Source organism: Camelus bactrianus, chromosome 3, assembly GCF_048773025.1.
Source record: "Camelus bactrianus isolate YW-2024 breed Bactrian camel chromosome 3, ASM4877302v1, whole genome shotgun sequence".
Classification (NCBI taxonomy): domain Eukaryota; kingdom Metazoa; phylum Chordata; class Mammalia; order Artiodactyla; family Camelidae; genus Camelus; species Camelus bactrianus.
Genome location: NC_133541.1, coordinates 24,901,301 through 24,916,562, shown reverse-complemented (window position 1 = coordinate 24,916,562; position 15,262 = coordinate 24,901,301). Strand labels below are relative to the sequence as shown.

The following is a 15,262-nucleotide window of genomic DNA, read 5'->3' as shown; positions in this document are numbered from 1 at the left end:
GGAAGACTTTTCTTTTCCATTTTGTGTGTAGCTTTTGATTGATCATGTTGTGAACACAGTGCTCTATTCTTGGGTTGATTTATTAACAAGGTTCAAAGAATCTCCACCATTTAGAGGGTTTTTTCGTTTTGCTTAAAGAGGAAAGCATTATTTGCACCTCTAAATAAGGACATTTTCCAGGCTTTCAGTTCAATAACTGATGAAGATGGAGTGGCTCTGTGGCTTGAGAACAATGCATCCACATTGAGACGTATTACATATATGTACACTTGACATCTCATTTATTGTGCTGGAGCAGACCTGCTTTTTTCTACCGAGAAGATGGACAGTGAGAGGCTTCTTAAAGAAAATACTGGTTTGGACAACTCATTTTGAGGCTCTAGGTACTATTCAAAGGGATTCTATTATTTTATTATACTTTAGGGAGATTCCCTTCTTTTCTTCACCCTAAAACCACTTGCCCTCCTGCAGCCCTCCCTTTGCAATGGCCTGGAGCTACAGCATATTTATTTTGAGTTATTGGTTTGGTATTGGATTGGGTCTGTGTATGGACTCTGCCTGCTTTGGCCCAAGATTTGATTTGCTTGGTCCCACTTCAAATATTGTCAGCACCCTGTGCATTTAGGGCTCTATAAAAATATGAAACAATAACCACAACTTTATGAGCTGAAAACAGCTTTTGTCACCACACTTACTTTCAGTGGACAACAGCAATTTCCACATTTGAAAAGCCACCAATATTAAACATCTTTCATTATCTCCATACTACTTCCAATAAAGCTGACATAATGAGAAATTGGGAGCATCTTCTTTCTCTGTGTTTTGTGTAGATATCGATCCAGTGAATGGTTTTCAAAGTAAAAATAAAAACATTCTGCCCTGTAATGAGAAGGCTTAGATAGAAAGTTCCTGTTATCTAGCAGCTGGTATCACTCGTCATGTTTATTTTTCCTTCTATGCCTTGACCAACAGTAGAGGAACGAGGAGAACAGAACACTAATGAAAACAGTTTCCTAAAAAAAAAAAAAAGAAAGTGTGACCTGCCTGCAACTCAGAGCAGCTTTGGTTTCTGGGAAATACCATCTCGAATTCTGAGCAGTCATCAGATAAGACAATTGTGGCACACCTGAGTAGACAGACAAACAAATTGGGTGTAAAGGGCAGTTACAGAAGAGTTCTGATAATGACCAATGAGGCCCTTTTGTGAAGGCATTTATTCAGGATGGCCAGGTGTCATGTTGGGTCCACAAATGTTAGTCCAAGGACTGTTGCTATTTTGTTCTTAAATTCCTACTCTCTGTGGTAAAGTAGGACACATAGTGAGTCTCTCAGAAGAATAATTTTTTTAAAAATTAGGTGGTTACTTTCTTTAATGGGGGTTAAATGCCTTTTGTTTTATGAAATGGTTGTGAGTGGGTAGTCATATGTTTACTGTCTTTACTTGAAAAAGAAAAAGAAAAATGTGACATCCTAGTGTTGGTCACCAGAGTTTCTATTGAAATATAAAATTCTGTTGTCTTTTTTTTTTCTTTCATTTGTGTGAGTCAATAGGCACTTACTGGCAGGGAGACAGAATCTCTGAGCAGGCACCTGTGATGTCTCCAGTAAGGTCTGGAAAGAACATATTGACTCACTTATGTGAACTATGTACTAATCAGCAAAAAAAAGAAAAAAAAAGAAAAAAAAAAAGAAAGAAAGAAAGACAGAAAAGGAAAAAGAAAAAAAAAAAAACGTGTTTGGTATGATACCAACTGAGTAAAACTTTACAGTCAGTGGAGTACATCACAGATGAAGATACCGTAGGTTTGCCGGGACCCCAGAGAAGAGAAAATTGCCCATGATAAGGCACATGCTAACAGGATTTCTAGAGGGACAGCCTTGGTTGTCTGACCTCCTTTTACCTCTGGGATCCATGCCCATAGCCGTTCATTGGCTGCAAAACACAGGGCAGCTGCACTGGGTTCAGCGGCAGCGTAAGCCTGTGTCATATATTTGGATTCTGTTCACAAGGGGCAGCCTCCATGAGTCCACAAACAGCTCATTGGTTCTAAGGGCAAGCTCTTGAGGCTGAATGCTCTTGGCACGGCCTTTGTGGGTGATGGTACGATATTTTGAGATACGGTGTTATTTACCATGTTACCGTGCATTGCATGGTGAGGCTGAGGAAGCAGCATTGAACAGTGAACCCAGGGGACCTGGTTCTCATGTAGGTTCTGTTTCTGATTTGCTGGTTTAACTTTTCTGGGCCTCAGTTTTCTCATTTGTAAACTGACAAGAGTTGGACTAGGTTAGTGTTTCTAGACAGTGTCTGTTCATCCCACCTGTATCAGGCTCAAAATGCTTGTACAAATGCAGATCTCTGGGTCCATCTGGCCCTGTTGAATCACAGTGTTGTGGTTTGGTCCCATAGTCTGCATTTGTAACACCCTCCTCTGCTGAGTGACTCTTCCACAAGCATAAGTTTGAGAAGTACACTACTAAACTAAATATTTCTGTAAGGTTCCTTGTATTCTTTCATTTCCTAATATTCAGGTTGGTGCTATAAAAGTAAAAACTGTCCCAACCCCATGGGAATGGCTAAGGGCCATTAAGGGTATTTTGTCCAACTAAACTCTTTTGTAGATAAAACTTTTTGGAACTGAGTTATCTCCAGTACTTTAGGTTAGAAAGATTGCTTACATCACAGAGATAAATTAAAACAATGCCCTTGAGGGGAAAAAAAACTTCACAAGGTTTTGAAAACACATACATCCTTGTACGACATTCCCTTTCAGTCACCTTCAAAAGAATCTCTTGAAGATCCTAATTTCCTCTCTGTGGGCTGTGGGTCAGTCGGTGTGAGACTTCACAGCCAGGTGACTCAGCTCTGCAGGCTTGGGCTCCGCACTGGTGAGGGTTCCGCGCTTCTTGACTCCTTCAGACTGAACATTCGAGTTACAAGCCACATAATACCATTTGGTAGGGATTGTAGCTAAGGAAAGTCCGTTCACAATCTGGCACCTCATAAAGTCAAATTTAGAGTTTGTGGGGTTTGGTATATATAATTTTTTTTTTTTTTTTGGTTTTAAGCAAGCACCTGGATGTGGGTTTTTCTCTTTCTGGCTGACAAAACAAAGTGGAGTTCTGTTAATTTCTCCCCTTTAAACACTTTATGATCTTTGCCTCATTTTATTTGGACTTAATTGAGCAAGCTAGGATTATTGCACATACAAAGCAGCTGCCTCCAGCTTGGGTTCTACCAGATGAATTAGAGCTTTGGATTTCCTTTCTCCAGCAAATACAGTGGTGGTTCTCAAGCAGGGACAGTTCCCCCTTTGGGAACATCTGACAGTATATGGAGATATTTTTGCGTGTCACAGCTGGGGCAGTACAACTGGCCTCTACTGGATAGAGGTCAGGGATAGTGCTCAACAGGGCACAAGTAACCCCCCCACCCCCAACACAGCGTTATCTGATTCAAAATGTCAGTAAACCCAAGGTTGAAAAACTCTAATACTCACTCAGTAACTAGAGTAATAATTTATATATTCTGGGATAGGGGCACTTCAGTAAAGCCAGAGGAGTGGAGGATGGAGGAGTAAAGGGAGGGTGACTTTGACATGGAATTTTTGACACAACTTAAAATGAAAATGAAGTCCAACTATTTTCTAGGACAGGTTCAGGTTCAATGAGGTGCTTATAACAGATTTTGAAAAGGAACCAGGCTGGGTTGAATATAAGGAGGCAAGCCCATTAATTTTAGGCCAAGTAATACCAGACATAAGACAAGTTTCATTTGTTAACAGAGACATATTAAACATCTTAGCATAGTTTGTCTTTCTGATGAGAGTGACTTGAACAAATAAATTTTTAAAATATATATTTTCATGTCTTTCTTTTAAAAGTTATATTTTGAAGGTTCTAGAATCTCAGATCTAGAATATCTTTCCATCCCTTTGAGTTTGCTCAGGCTCTGAAAAGCATCAAGTAGTTGATCACTAGCTATAAAGGGAGCTTGACTGAAGGTTCTGCTTCCTGTTGATGTCCTTCTGCCCTGCACCTGCATGGGTTATTTTCTCTACCCCAATTCATTCTCTTCTCTTCCCAGTGCACCAGAAAACTTTTTTGTTCCCTGGTTTCTGGGTAGATTTGGCTAATAAGAGACACCAAGAAACCGGAGGGCAGGAGGAAAAAGAGGTCCAGGATATTTACTCCAGTCCTCCATCCTCCCTGCTCTCAGCATCTGGCAGCGTTCTTCCTCTGAGACCCCAATTACTTTGGGCCAGCCGTTCTTCCTCCAACACTGGCAGGTTCCAGGAACCCTGTTTCCTCCCCTTGCTTCTTCAGACCTAGAAACAGTAAAGGCTTTTCACTCCTGTTAGTCCCTAGATACTTCACCATCTCTTTTTGTTTCCCTGAACTCAGAGCACTGTTCTGTAAATAGTCCCTTCATTCAAATCTTTTTGGTAAGCTTTCTTTAGTGTGCCATCTGTTTTGTGCTAGGGCTCTCACTAATGCGGTACCTGTTAAGTTTTTAGTGGAAGGTTACTGATTTTGTATTAAATATTCAAGTAATACTGAACTAGAGGCTGGAAGACTTGGATTCTTGTTCCAGTTCTGTTATCTCTTTCCTATGAAAACCCATCATGCCTTAGTCCCTATCTATTAAATAAGGTTAAAAAAATATGTTCTTCTTACATAGAAATACATCTTTCTTACATAGATGTGAGAATGAAATTAATGTGTACAGTTTGAAAACATTAAGCACTAAAAATTGGAAGCCACATTTTGGCAAGGAAACTAGCAACATGTATTCTAATACTTGACCTCAATTTTTTAGGACTCTGACTTTGTGTGTATATGTATTTTGGTTCATTGGGACTCCTTTTCCCCATGAAAAATATGCTGATTAGATTAGATGATCTTCCTGGTTCCTCTTAGCTTCAAAAATTTTCACAGTCTTTATATATTCTGTTCTCATTGTTCTAGACTATTCAGCAGCATGACCTGTAAAACCAAAAATTAAAATGTGGAATGTAGAACTGGAGAAAACTGTAGATAGAAAAGAAAATTTGAAATATTTGAAATTTGAAAATTTGAAATATAGAAAGTTAAAAGATGGACTTAACATCAACGTGGTTATAAAAGGGAAGGACAATTGGGTAGATGTTATAGGAGATAGATGTTAAGTATAAATATTTGGACTGGTTCAATAATGAAGTGGAAAAGGTTGGCTTTCAGGGCAGTGACATGTGCATCACTGGGATTGTTCAAGCAGAAATGTATTTGCTCATTTCTCAGAAATACTGTAGAGAAGATTTCTGTGATGATAAGAGATTGGACGTTGTAGTTATATGATTTAATATTGTAATGGTTATGTAAGTCACAATATAGTTGGATTGTGCAGGAGTGTTAAAAAGTTCTAATGTTTTTTTTTCAACAAAAGAAGACAATGGCAACAAGAAGGGAGAAGGTGTAAAGCATTATTATGTATGTGGTCATCTATGTTTGCAGCGAAGCAGAAAGAATAGAGCAGGGTTTAGATTCCAAGAACAACTATTTTTTATGTAAGCTGCTAGAAAACCTCCACTGTAATAGTACTTAACCCCTTCATTTGAGGACTTCCAGTCACTTCATAACTGTTTAATGAATTCCTACTGTATATACCAAATGTGTGCAGAGATCAAATAGCAACTGGGTTTTAAAAAGGCATGCAGATTTTAGAAGGGAAAGGAGACTACAACACAGTGCTGTTTTTATTATCAGTATGTTCTAGAGAGGGGAAGCCCTTGTAAAAATGGTAGTTTGGCTTTGCCATCACTTCATTCCTTTTTTAGTTACCTCCCTGCCTCCTTTCAGCAACCCTTCCTTATTCATTTGACAGATATTTACTAAATATCTACTAAGTACAGATACTGTTCAAGGCTATAAAGATACGTCAATGAACAACAGAGACAAAATGATCAGTGCCTTGAATCTGCATTTTGTTTCTGATTATCAAAATTCTGAAAGGAGTCCACCTCATCAAAGACTCAACCCCTTCCTGCCTCCTGCAACACACATCAATTTGTTGTCAACTCTGTTTTTTACATTAAGTTGAGCAAGTGGAAAACAAGACAAGTCTGACCAAAGGTGAGGAGATTGAGCATCAACATTTAATATGCAGCAACAATCACATCTCTCCACTTTAGCAATGAATAGGAACGTGACCCACCTTTGTTAAGTACGTGGTGTTTTGGACTGAAAAAATCCGTATGTTGAAGTCCTAAGTCCCAGTACTTCAGAATGTTATTTGTTTGGAGATAGGGTCTTTAAAGAGGTATTTCTTGTAAAATGAGATCGTGTAGGTGGGACCGAATCCAACTGATGTCCTTTTAAGAAGAAGAGATTAGGACACAGACACATACAGAAGAAAGACCATTTAAGACAGAGAGAAAATAGCCATTTACAAGTAGAGGAGAGAAGCCTCAGAAGAAAGCAGCCAACCCTGCAAACACTTGATCTTGGACTTCTTGTCTCCAGAACTATGATAAAGTAAATTTCTGTTGTTTAAGCCACACAATCTGTGGTGCTTCATTATGGCAGCTCTAGTAAACTAATACACATGGTATGGGATGGTAAGTAGCACTTGATTTCAAAATTTCATATCACATAGACATGGGGCTGCTGTAATTCCATCCTTGTCCCCACATCCTTTTCCCCTCATACCTGCTTTACACCACTGACGTTGTGCCAGGTCAACACCTGGAATCTCTACACCTGCATGGTCTCAGACTTACCAGGGGCTGGCGTTACATATCAGTACAATGTCTGTCCAGCAATCTGTGACTCCGTGAGGAGGAGAGCAGCTGACCTAGAAGGGATTCGTGATTTTTATTATTTTAGAATTTCTTTTTATGGACACCCTGCTGAGATGTGTGCAACAGAGTAATCTGGTTACACCACTGTAGGCGTGTTCCAGACTTCAGAATGCACAGGATGCTCCTGAATCAAATTAGATAGGGTTCAAAGTAAAGAATCTCCTTCCCCAAATTGACTGTAGGAGTTTTGTGTATTTATTTGAGTATATATTTATTTGGGTCAGCTTACAGGACCAGCTAGCCTACAGGCTCAAATTGTGATTTATACTTTAGTGAAGAGATGCAGCTTTGGAAACTCAGGCCCCTTCTAAATACTATATGATCCTGGCTCTAATTGGTCAGCTCCTTCTCACGTAACACTGTACATCTGCAGTGACTTATGCAAAGTCTGCAGCCTGGGCATCTGGGAGTGTAACTCCTTTCTCCCACCTTCACCTTGAGGACTAGATAGCAGAGCCCACCTACCAAAGTGGCCCCATGGAGAAAGGTTTGTTACCTGTTGATTCAAGGTGACGAGGAGGAGGTACTATTTATTCTGAAAAAGCTGCTTTAGGAGCAAAGGGAAGAGCTGCAGGGAGAAGCATTTTCCAGGAAGGTCATTCTAGGTCAAATACCCTTGGGGATGTAGCATGAAGAGAAAAGGCTATAACAGATCAGGAGAGGCCTGGATTTAATCATAGCTTCTAGCACAGTAACACAATGATTGGATGGGTTGTTTAGACCCAGCATCTCCTAAGAAATCCAGCCTGTGGAGAGTAATAATAACAATGTATATAATGCTTATCTCTAGTTAGGCACTAAATGTTTTATATTTATTGTAACTCAGTTAACCCTCCCAACGAGTCCCAGAATCTTGTTGTCTTAGACAACATTCTAAAATGATCCACAATGAGAGATCACATCACACCTGTCAGAATGGCTGTCATCAAAAAGAAGAAATAGCAAGTATTGACAAGGATGTGGAGAAAAGGGAACATTTGTGCACTGTTGGTGGAATTGTAAATTGGAGCAGCCACTATGGAAAACAGTATGGAGGTTTCTCAAAAACCTAAAAATAGAACCACCATATGGTTTGGCAATTCCACTTCTGGGTATGTATCCAAGAAAGTGAAAACACTAATTCAAAAAGATATATGCACCCCCATGTTCATTTCACCATTATTTATAATAGCCAAGATCAGGAAGCAACCTAACTGCCCATCAACAGATGAATGGATAAAGAAGATATAGTATATATACATATGTATATATGCACACACACATAGACACTATACAATGGAATATTACTCAGCCATAAAAAGAATGAAGTTTTGCCATTTGTGACAACATCAATGGACTCAGAGGGCATTATGCTTAGTGAAGCTGGTCAGACAGAGAAACACAAATACTGTATGCTTTCACTTATATGTAGAATCTAAAAGACAAAACAAATGAATACAGAGACACAGAAGATAAATCAGTGGTTACCAGAGAGGAGAGAGGTAAGTGGAAGGGTGAAATAGGTAAAATGGATTGAGAAGTACTATCAGTTATAAAATAGGTAAGTCAGAGGGATGAAATGTACAGCACAGGGAATATAGTAAATATTTTATAATAACTTTATATGGTGTGTAGTCTATAAAAATATCAAATTCCTTTTTGGTACACCTGAAACTGGTATAATATTATAAGTCAACTATGCTTCAAACAAAGAAAAATAAAGTAAAATAAAATGCTCCCAAAGATTCCTGCCCCTTTGTGTTTATACCCTATATGGTCCTCCCTATACACACTTGAATTTGAACAGAACTTACAAATGTGAAGGCAGTCACTTCATGATTATTTTACTTTAAAAGGTGGAAGAATGTAGCTGTTATTAAGGGCCCCAGTTTTGACTCTGAGTTAATCAAAAGAGAGATTATCCTAGGTGGACTTGACTCAATTGGATGGGTCCTTAAAAGGGATTGGGCCCATCTTGAAAGAAGAAATTCAACTGTAAGAGGGATTCTCCAGTGGCCTTGATCTAGCAAACTGCCATAATTTGGAGAGGCTGTTCCCACGTGGCAGGGAAAAGCAGGCAGCCTCTAGAAACTGAGAATGGCCCCTTTATTTACAGTCAGCAACAAAGTAGAAACCTCATACAGTCATAAGGAAATGACCCAAGAGAGCTTAGAAGCAGATCTTGCTCTAGTCAAGACCCCAGATATGGGTATACCCAGCTAACACCTTGATTTCAGCCTCACGAAACTCTGAGCATAGTACATGTAGGCACTAAAATGTACCTGACTTCTAATCCACAGAAACCCTGAGATAGTATGTTTGTGTCCACAGAAACTGCTACATTTGTGGTAATTTGTTTTGCAGCAGTAGAAAACCAATACACCTGTGTATTACTATCTTCATTTTATAACAGGGAAACTGAAGTACAAAGAAGTAGAGTAACTTACCAAAGGTTACAAAGTCAGTAAGTAGTAGAAATTGGATTTGAACCTTGATTTCTGGCTCCAATGTGTGTATGTTTAAGCATCGCATTGCAGTAGACTCCTGCCACCTGCCTTCTCTTTGTTTCACTCTCCCTGCAAGTTGCCATGACTTGGGTATAGTTGGTCAGAAAGCCATTTTGAAAGCAGTAACTTCAGGTCCCTGGCCTCTAGCCAGTCCCCCACTCTGTTACAACTCCCTTTTTTCATAGATGGGAAAGCCTAGGCTTCATTCCCAGAAGGGTGTTTTTTTTCTTCTATTTCTTTCTTTTTTTTTTTTTTAACACTTCTCTTTAAAAAAAAAAAATCTACAGTTTTTGAATTATAGCCCTGTGGTTAAGGGAAATGACATTTACTGAGGAAGCAACTTGTTATGGTCTTAGGTACTCTGCCAACTGCAATGAAAAGGGGGCTTTTAAATGTCATTTATACATTAAGAAAGATTTAAAGAGACACTGAAGAATATACCCAGCTGGCATTGCCAAAATCTGTAGGCCTTGTATCCACAAGAATCCTGGGCTAAAATTTAATTTGTTCTTTTATGAGTGGATAGAGTATATTCTGCCCCAAGTCTGAACCAAAATATTTAAAAATCACACTTCATTTAAAAGGTTTTATGGAGACATGCCAGATCTATGAAGATATAAGGTATAGATCTGAAGAGTAGGCAGAAGATTTCATTGCCTAGAAAGTATCTTTTTTTGAAGGAAAAAAATAGTAAGAAAATGAGACAATATTCTCTTAAGTAAGAGGACTTAACCTCTTAAACTTTTTGAAAATTTGAGCAGAACTTCCTCTAATTTAAATAAGAGATGACTGAGGTCCTATTGATAATAATGGTTGAGTTGTTAGGAAATAACCAGGTGAGTAAACCAAATTACTCGGCAATGGTGTTGTGTTAAACCAAGTCTTGACGGTGGCTTGTTTGATTCCTACAGAATGAAGGTTGGAGGAAGATTTAAAACCTTGAGGGTAAGTACTGGTAATGGTATCCTGGCAATGCATTTTAACCTCCGTTAATTAATTCATCTATGGCTTTGAATACATTTGTATTATGTATCTGTGTAATTTCATTTCTGTCATTCACTTTTTTGCTTATAAAATGCACTTGAGAATTCTTCTCCCATTAAATATACTAGATATTTATAGCCTGTCACTTGCTTTGTAAACAGTGGCAGAATACTGATACATCTCTTACTGCCTGAGGTTTATGCTGCACACTGACACACGAAAGTGAAAAGGGTCTTTATAGGTAAAAGTGACATAAACATCTCAGTAACACTGGGCTGTGTACATTGAGTTGCTTTATTACAGGTGATTAACTTGGGTCAAATCATCTAATGCCTTTTAGTTTTCTGTGTGTTCAAGAGCATGCAGCATTTTACAAGACTTTCACCAGGAGTAAGTATATTCTTGAATGGATTTGCTTACCATATACTGATGCCACAGGCTTTCAGAAATAGAGTGGAAAATGGTACAAAGGCAAAGCTGTGACTATTTGGTTAAGAAACTTACAAAAAAAATTTTAATTGATGCTAAGGATTGGATTTTTAAAATCTAATTATATTTAGTTGTATTTGTATAGAACAGGACCTGCATCTTAATAATACTGCTCCCATCACACAGCAAGCTCCCCTTCTCAGGATTGTTGTGATGGATTTAGGAGAGAGCATGTGAGGTTTTACCCAACATAATGCCTGGCACCCGGGAGTTACTCAATTGATAGTGAAATCTAAAAAACAAAAGGATTTTACTGAGTGCCTATCGAGTGAATGAACGCAGGTATTAAGCATTATAGATAGTTACTAATGAGTAAGCATAGGATTTTGGGTAATGTAACTATATTAGTTTTTAAAATAGTAAAAAATTTTTTAAGAGAGATCTTGCCATCATTATCTAGAGCCTTGAGACAGCCAGATCCTTTTAGCTAGAGAGGAACTTACAGGCAGGGAATGTGGGATATTTGAAGAACCTCGTGAGAGGATAAATTGGCTATACCAAATTAAGTAATCTTCAATCAAAATGTGTAATACAATTGTTTCACAAAGATCTTCCCTGGGTTAAAATACCTGACCCACATGTTTGGTCAGGTTGATATTTAGGTTGATAATAGGCAGCGTTTATCATGTACATCAGTGAAAAAGTGATCAAGCAGAAGAAAAGCCCAGGGGAAAAAAAAAAAAAAAGCTCTTTTCCCCCTGAGGACTCCAGCTGCGGCCTGTGGCCAAGTCCCCTGCTTGATACTCTGTTCTGCTTAAAAAAAATTATTCAAAAAACTAAACAAAAAACCAAATCAGTTGTAAAGATATTGACGAAACCTCTCTTATATTCCAGGATCCATGACCCTGCCCTAATTGGCAAACAGGTCAGAAAAGGCCAGTCATATTATAGTGTCTGAGTCATTATAAAGTTGAACAGTTTTAATTATTTAATTTCTTATTTTCACTGATGCTTTTGATAGTGTTTCTTCTTTAAATTTTCTTTTTCATGAAAGATTGCATTTGCCACTTCTTTGTAGCCTGCCAAGTAGTGTAATTAGCAAAGAGTATTTCAGGTGTTGGGGCCCTTTAGCCAGAACGCTGTCATCTTCATTGTTCTGGGGAAAAGGAAAACAAACATTCGGAAATGGTAGTGGATAAGCCTGAGCCTTGGTTTAAGGAGTGGAAGGAAGTATAGTTAGTTAGTTCAAGCATAGAGGAAATCTTTCTAAAAGTAACTGGATTGATTCCTTTAAGAAGTAAAAGCCAGTGTTCTGCGGGGTGTAATACTTGGTGACAGTTTGCTTAGTGTTCAGTACCGTCACAAGTTCAATGCTGTCACAGATGCTAGTGAGAGCAGTCAGAAGAGGGATCTACCAAAATGAGTAGCTAGGTGTAGGCCTGCCTTGAGCAAGTAAGTCACCAAGTTTGTCTGAACTGCTCCCCAACCCTCCACTACCTCCTTCTGCATCCTCCCCTTGGATTCCAAGGTCTCTTTTCTCCATTTTACCCTCAAAGGCTTGAGGTATTTTAACTACTTGGTTTTTAATTGTTAAAAGCATTTCATGTGTTTTTCTTCTGTACTTTAAATTTCTCTAATCAAAGGAGGACAGTAGTTTGGTAAACTGAATTCATACCAAAGTGATAGAATTGCAGGGTTTTTTTTTTTTTCTCTTTCTAGGGATCTTTGTACTAATATTTGGAAAGGACTGTGCTTAATTTAAGGGATTTTCAGACAGATGAGGACCAAAGTGCGAGAGATGAGCAGGTGCTTATACAGAAGATTAACTGGGTGAATGGAATTGTGCAGTGGACCAGTGAGACACAAAATGTTGGGTTCCAAATTTGTTCCAAATTTCCAAATAAGGAAAGCTTATTTCTCTTGAGCAATATGTGAGGTAAGCTGAATTACTACCTCATTCTGTCTCATTTCATTTTGGGTCCTTCTCAGAGGAAATATGTACTACTATAAGACTGCATGCCCTATGGAAGTAGGAACATTTTTCTGACAGTGATTGCCATACACAACACCCAGCCAGTCTTCCATCATCTTTTTCAATTTCCGTTTTTGTTGTTTTTCATGTAGGACTTTGTAGAGCTTAGCATTATACTGAAACTCAATAGTATCATCTCTGGGGGTTGCATCTTTTTTGAGAGATGAAGATGTACTTGTGTACTAAAGAGAGCAGGTTACAAAGTCTAGATTCTGTCCAAGTAGAAAGAATTCCAGAATAGCTATAAGCCATCAGAAAATGCAGGCATGCAGTCTAACCTAAAAAAGAAATGTGTGTTAATAAGACTGAAATCTCTTTCCTAGTTTTTTTCAAAGACTTATAGTTAATTCCTCATTATACATCTTGGGTGTATCTGAGCAGTACCTGTAGGAAAAAGAACATTGGATTTGTAGACATGAAACCACATATTTTTACTTCGCTTGCTGCTCCTCTCCATCTCCTCCAGATCAGTCCGTCTCCTCTGCCTACTTCTGTACCTAACTTTTTGATTGCATCATCCAGCATCTTTACTCTCTAGATTCTGGTTTATTTTGGTCAATGGGAGGCACTGGCAGAGGAGTAGAGGCTGAGGGAAGAGAAGATCTCGGTATGTCTTCGCTGACTTTACCGTTCTCCACTTTGCCACTGTTCTGGCAGCATCTGTGTCCACCATCCTGTCAGGCACCTCCTCCTTCAGAGTGGCAATTCTTTTCAAGCTCTGAGAACATTATTCTCTCTTCTACAGGCCTGAGGGTAGTTGTGGCCTTCTGATTTTTAGTCCTTGAGTGTTTTACTTTCCCTTGTTGGCCCTTTACCTCTGCCCTTCAATCAATTATTTTCAGTCAATTCCTTTAGATATGCTGTCTGTTTCCTTTCAGGACCCTATCAGACACATTTAGGTTCTTGGACAAATCAGATAATCTCTCTGACCTTGTACTTTCTTCATCTACAAAATTGGGTAATATTGACATTGTTATCTTGAAGGGTTGCCAATGCATGTGAATTTGTAAAGTATCATAAAAAGCCCACTATAAATAGCAAATTATCTGCTACTGTTTAATCCCCAATTAGCTTTCCTCAGATACTTGAAATGAATTTTATAACATCTCCCCATGATAAACTGATACAAGCTTTGAGGATGCAACTTTAGGTTGACAAGCAGAAGGATGCAAGCAGAAGCAGGGAAGGTAATTCTCTACTGCATGTATTCCAAAGTTAAATATATACTGTACTTAGGGTATGACCATACTTCTGTCCCCCTCCTCAACAGTAGGTAATTCAGAGCTGGGAAGGCAATATAGATCATCTTAACATACCTTTGTTCCTTGCATTTTTTCCCTTGATAATGATATGTCAGATATTATTTCCTCATAGTGCATCTTGTGTATGTCTCACCCCTCTGTGAGATTATAAATGCTCCTGAGGATGGGCACGTATATTTTTTTATGACTCATAGTAATTCACATACTGTTAAGCATATATTTGATAAAGCAGACACCTGGGAAATGAATGGTTGGGTTTTCAGTGTATACCTGTTGATATTGAGACTTTCAAAGCCTGATTATGGGCATTTACTGATTTTATACAAGAGTGTTCTCTCCCTAATTAGCTTGACCCTCTTTGTGTGCATGAAAAGTGTTTGTTTAACAAATGCAGATTTTATGGATATCTGTTGTGTTTTCTGTGTGTATTTTATTGTGTGATTTGGCACATGCAGGACTTAAAATTCAAGAGGAGAAACTCTTCCTCATTGTTCCCATCTTACTAGATTGGAGCCTAGTAAAATGATCTTACAGAACAAAGTAAATGTTGATGATGAAAACAACTAATGGTTTTCCATCCAGTCTTCCCAAAGCCAATGAAGAAAAGTAGTGCTACTCCTGAAGACCAGGTAAACCCAAACTCACACATTCAGAGGAAACATTTAAATTTTCAGAATAACATGCCTGGGAATAGGGGCTGCTGGTTTATCCACTGAACCAGCTCTGGAAAGGGCACATGGACAATGGTATAAGAGGTATTTGGCTCACTGATTCTTCCTTTCTTTGTTTTCTTACTTCTGAATAGGCACAATGCACTCCAGAGAACCCTTGCTATTTTTTGTTCCCACAATCTCATTCCTTCAAAAATAAAAAGAGAAAAAAATAACTTAGGTAAGCAGGGACCATGTTAAAGGCATTTGGGAGGCCGGGACTGATCCTGCTAATTTCTCTCTGAGAGAGGCTATGTAAAAACAAAATCAGCAGCCTAGTTGCAGGGATGGTTAAAAGTCCCTTAGCTTGCCAAGGTCACCACAGTGCTGAGGAAAGTAAAGAAATGCTTAGACCCCAAATTATCTTTGGTAAATTAAAGAAGTGACCAGAAACAGAAGACTATAGGAATATGTGTATGTACATATGGCATAAAGTTAGAGCATAACTGATAAGTCATGGTAGATTAGCAGCTGACTGAGAGTAACACTCCAGTGCAAAAGTACAGAAGAAAACACAGGA

The 15,262-nt window shown here is 38.6% G+C and overlaps 1 long non-coding RNA gene across 4 annotated transcripts in view; it reads left to right on the top strand.

Annotated features, from left to right (window-relative positions):
- The window catches only part of LOC123617009 (uncharacterized), a 430,324-nt gene that overhangs the window by 117,187 nt on the left and 297,875 nt on the right, over positions 1–15,262 (top strand). The window contains exon 3 of one of the 4 annotated variants that reach the window (XR_012503733.1): positions 10,237–10,270. The exons of the other annotated variants lie outside the window; for them this stretch is intronic. This is a non-coding gene — a long non-coding RNA (uncharacterized LOC123617009). The remainder of the gene's footprint in view (positions 1–10,236; positions 10,271–15,262) is intronic. 4 annotated transcript variants of the gene reach the window in all.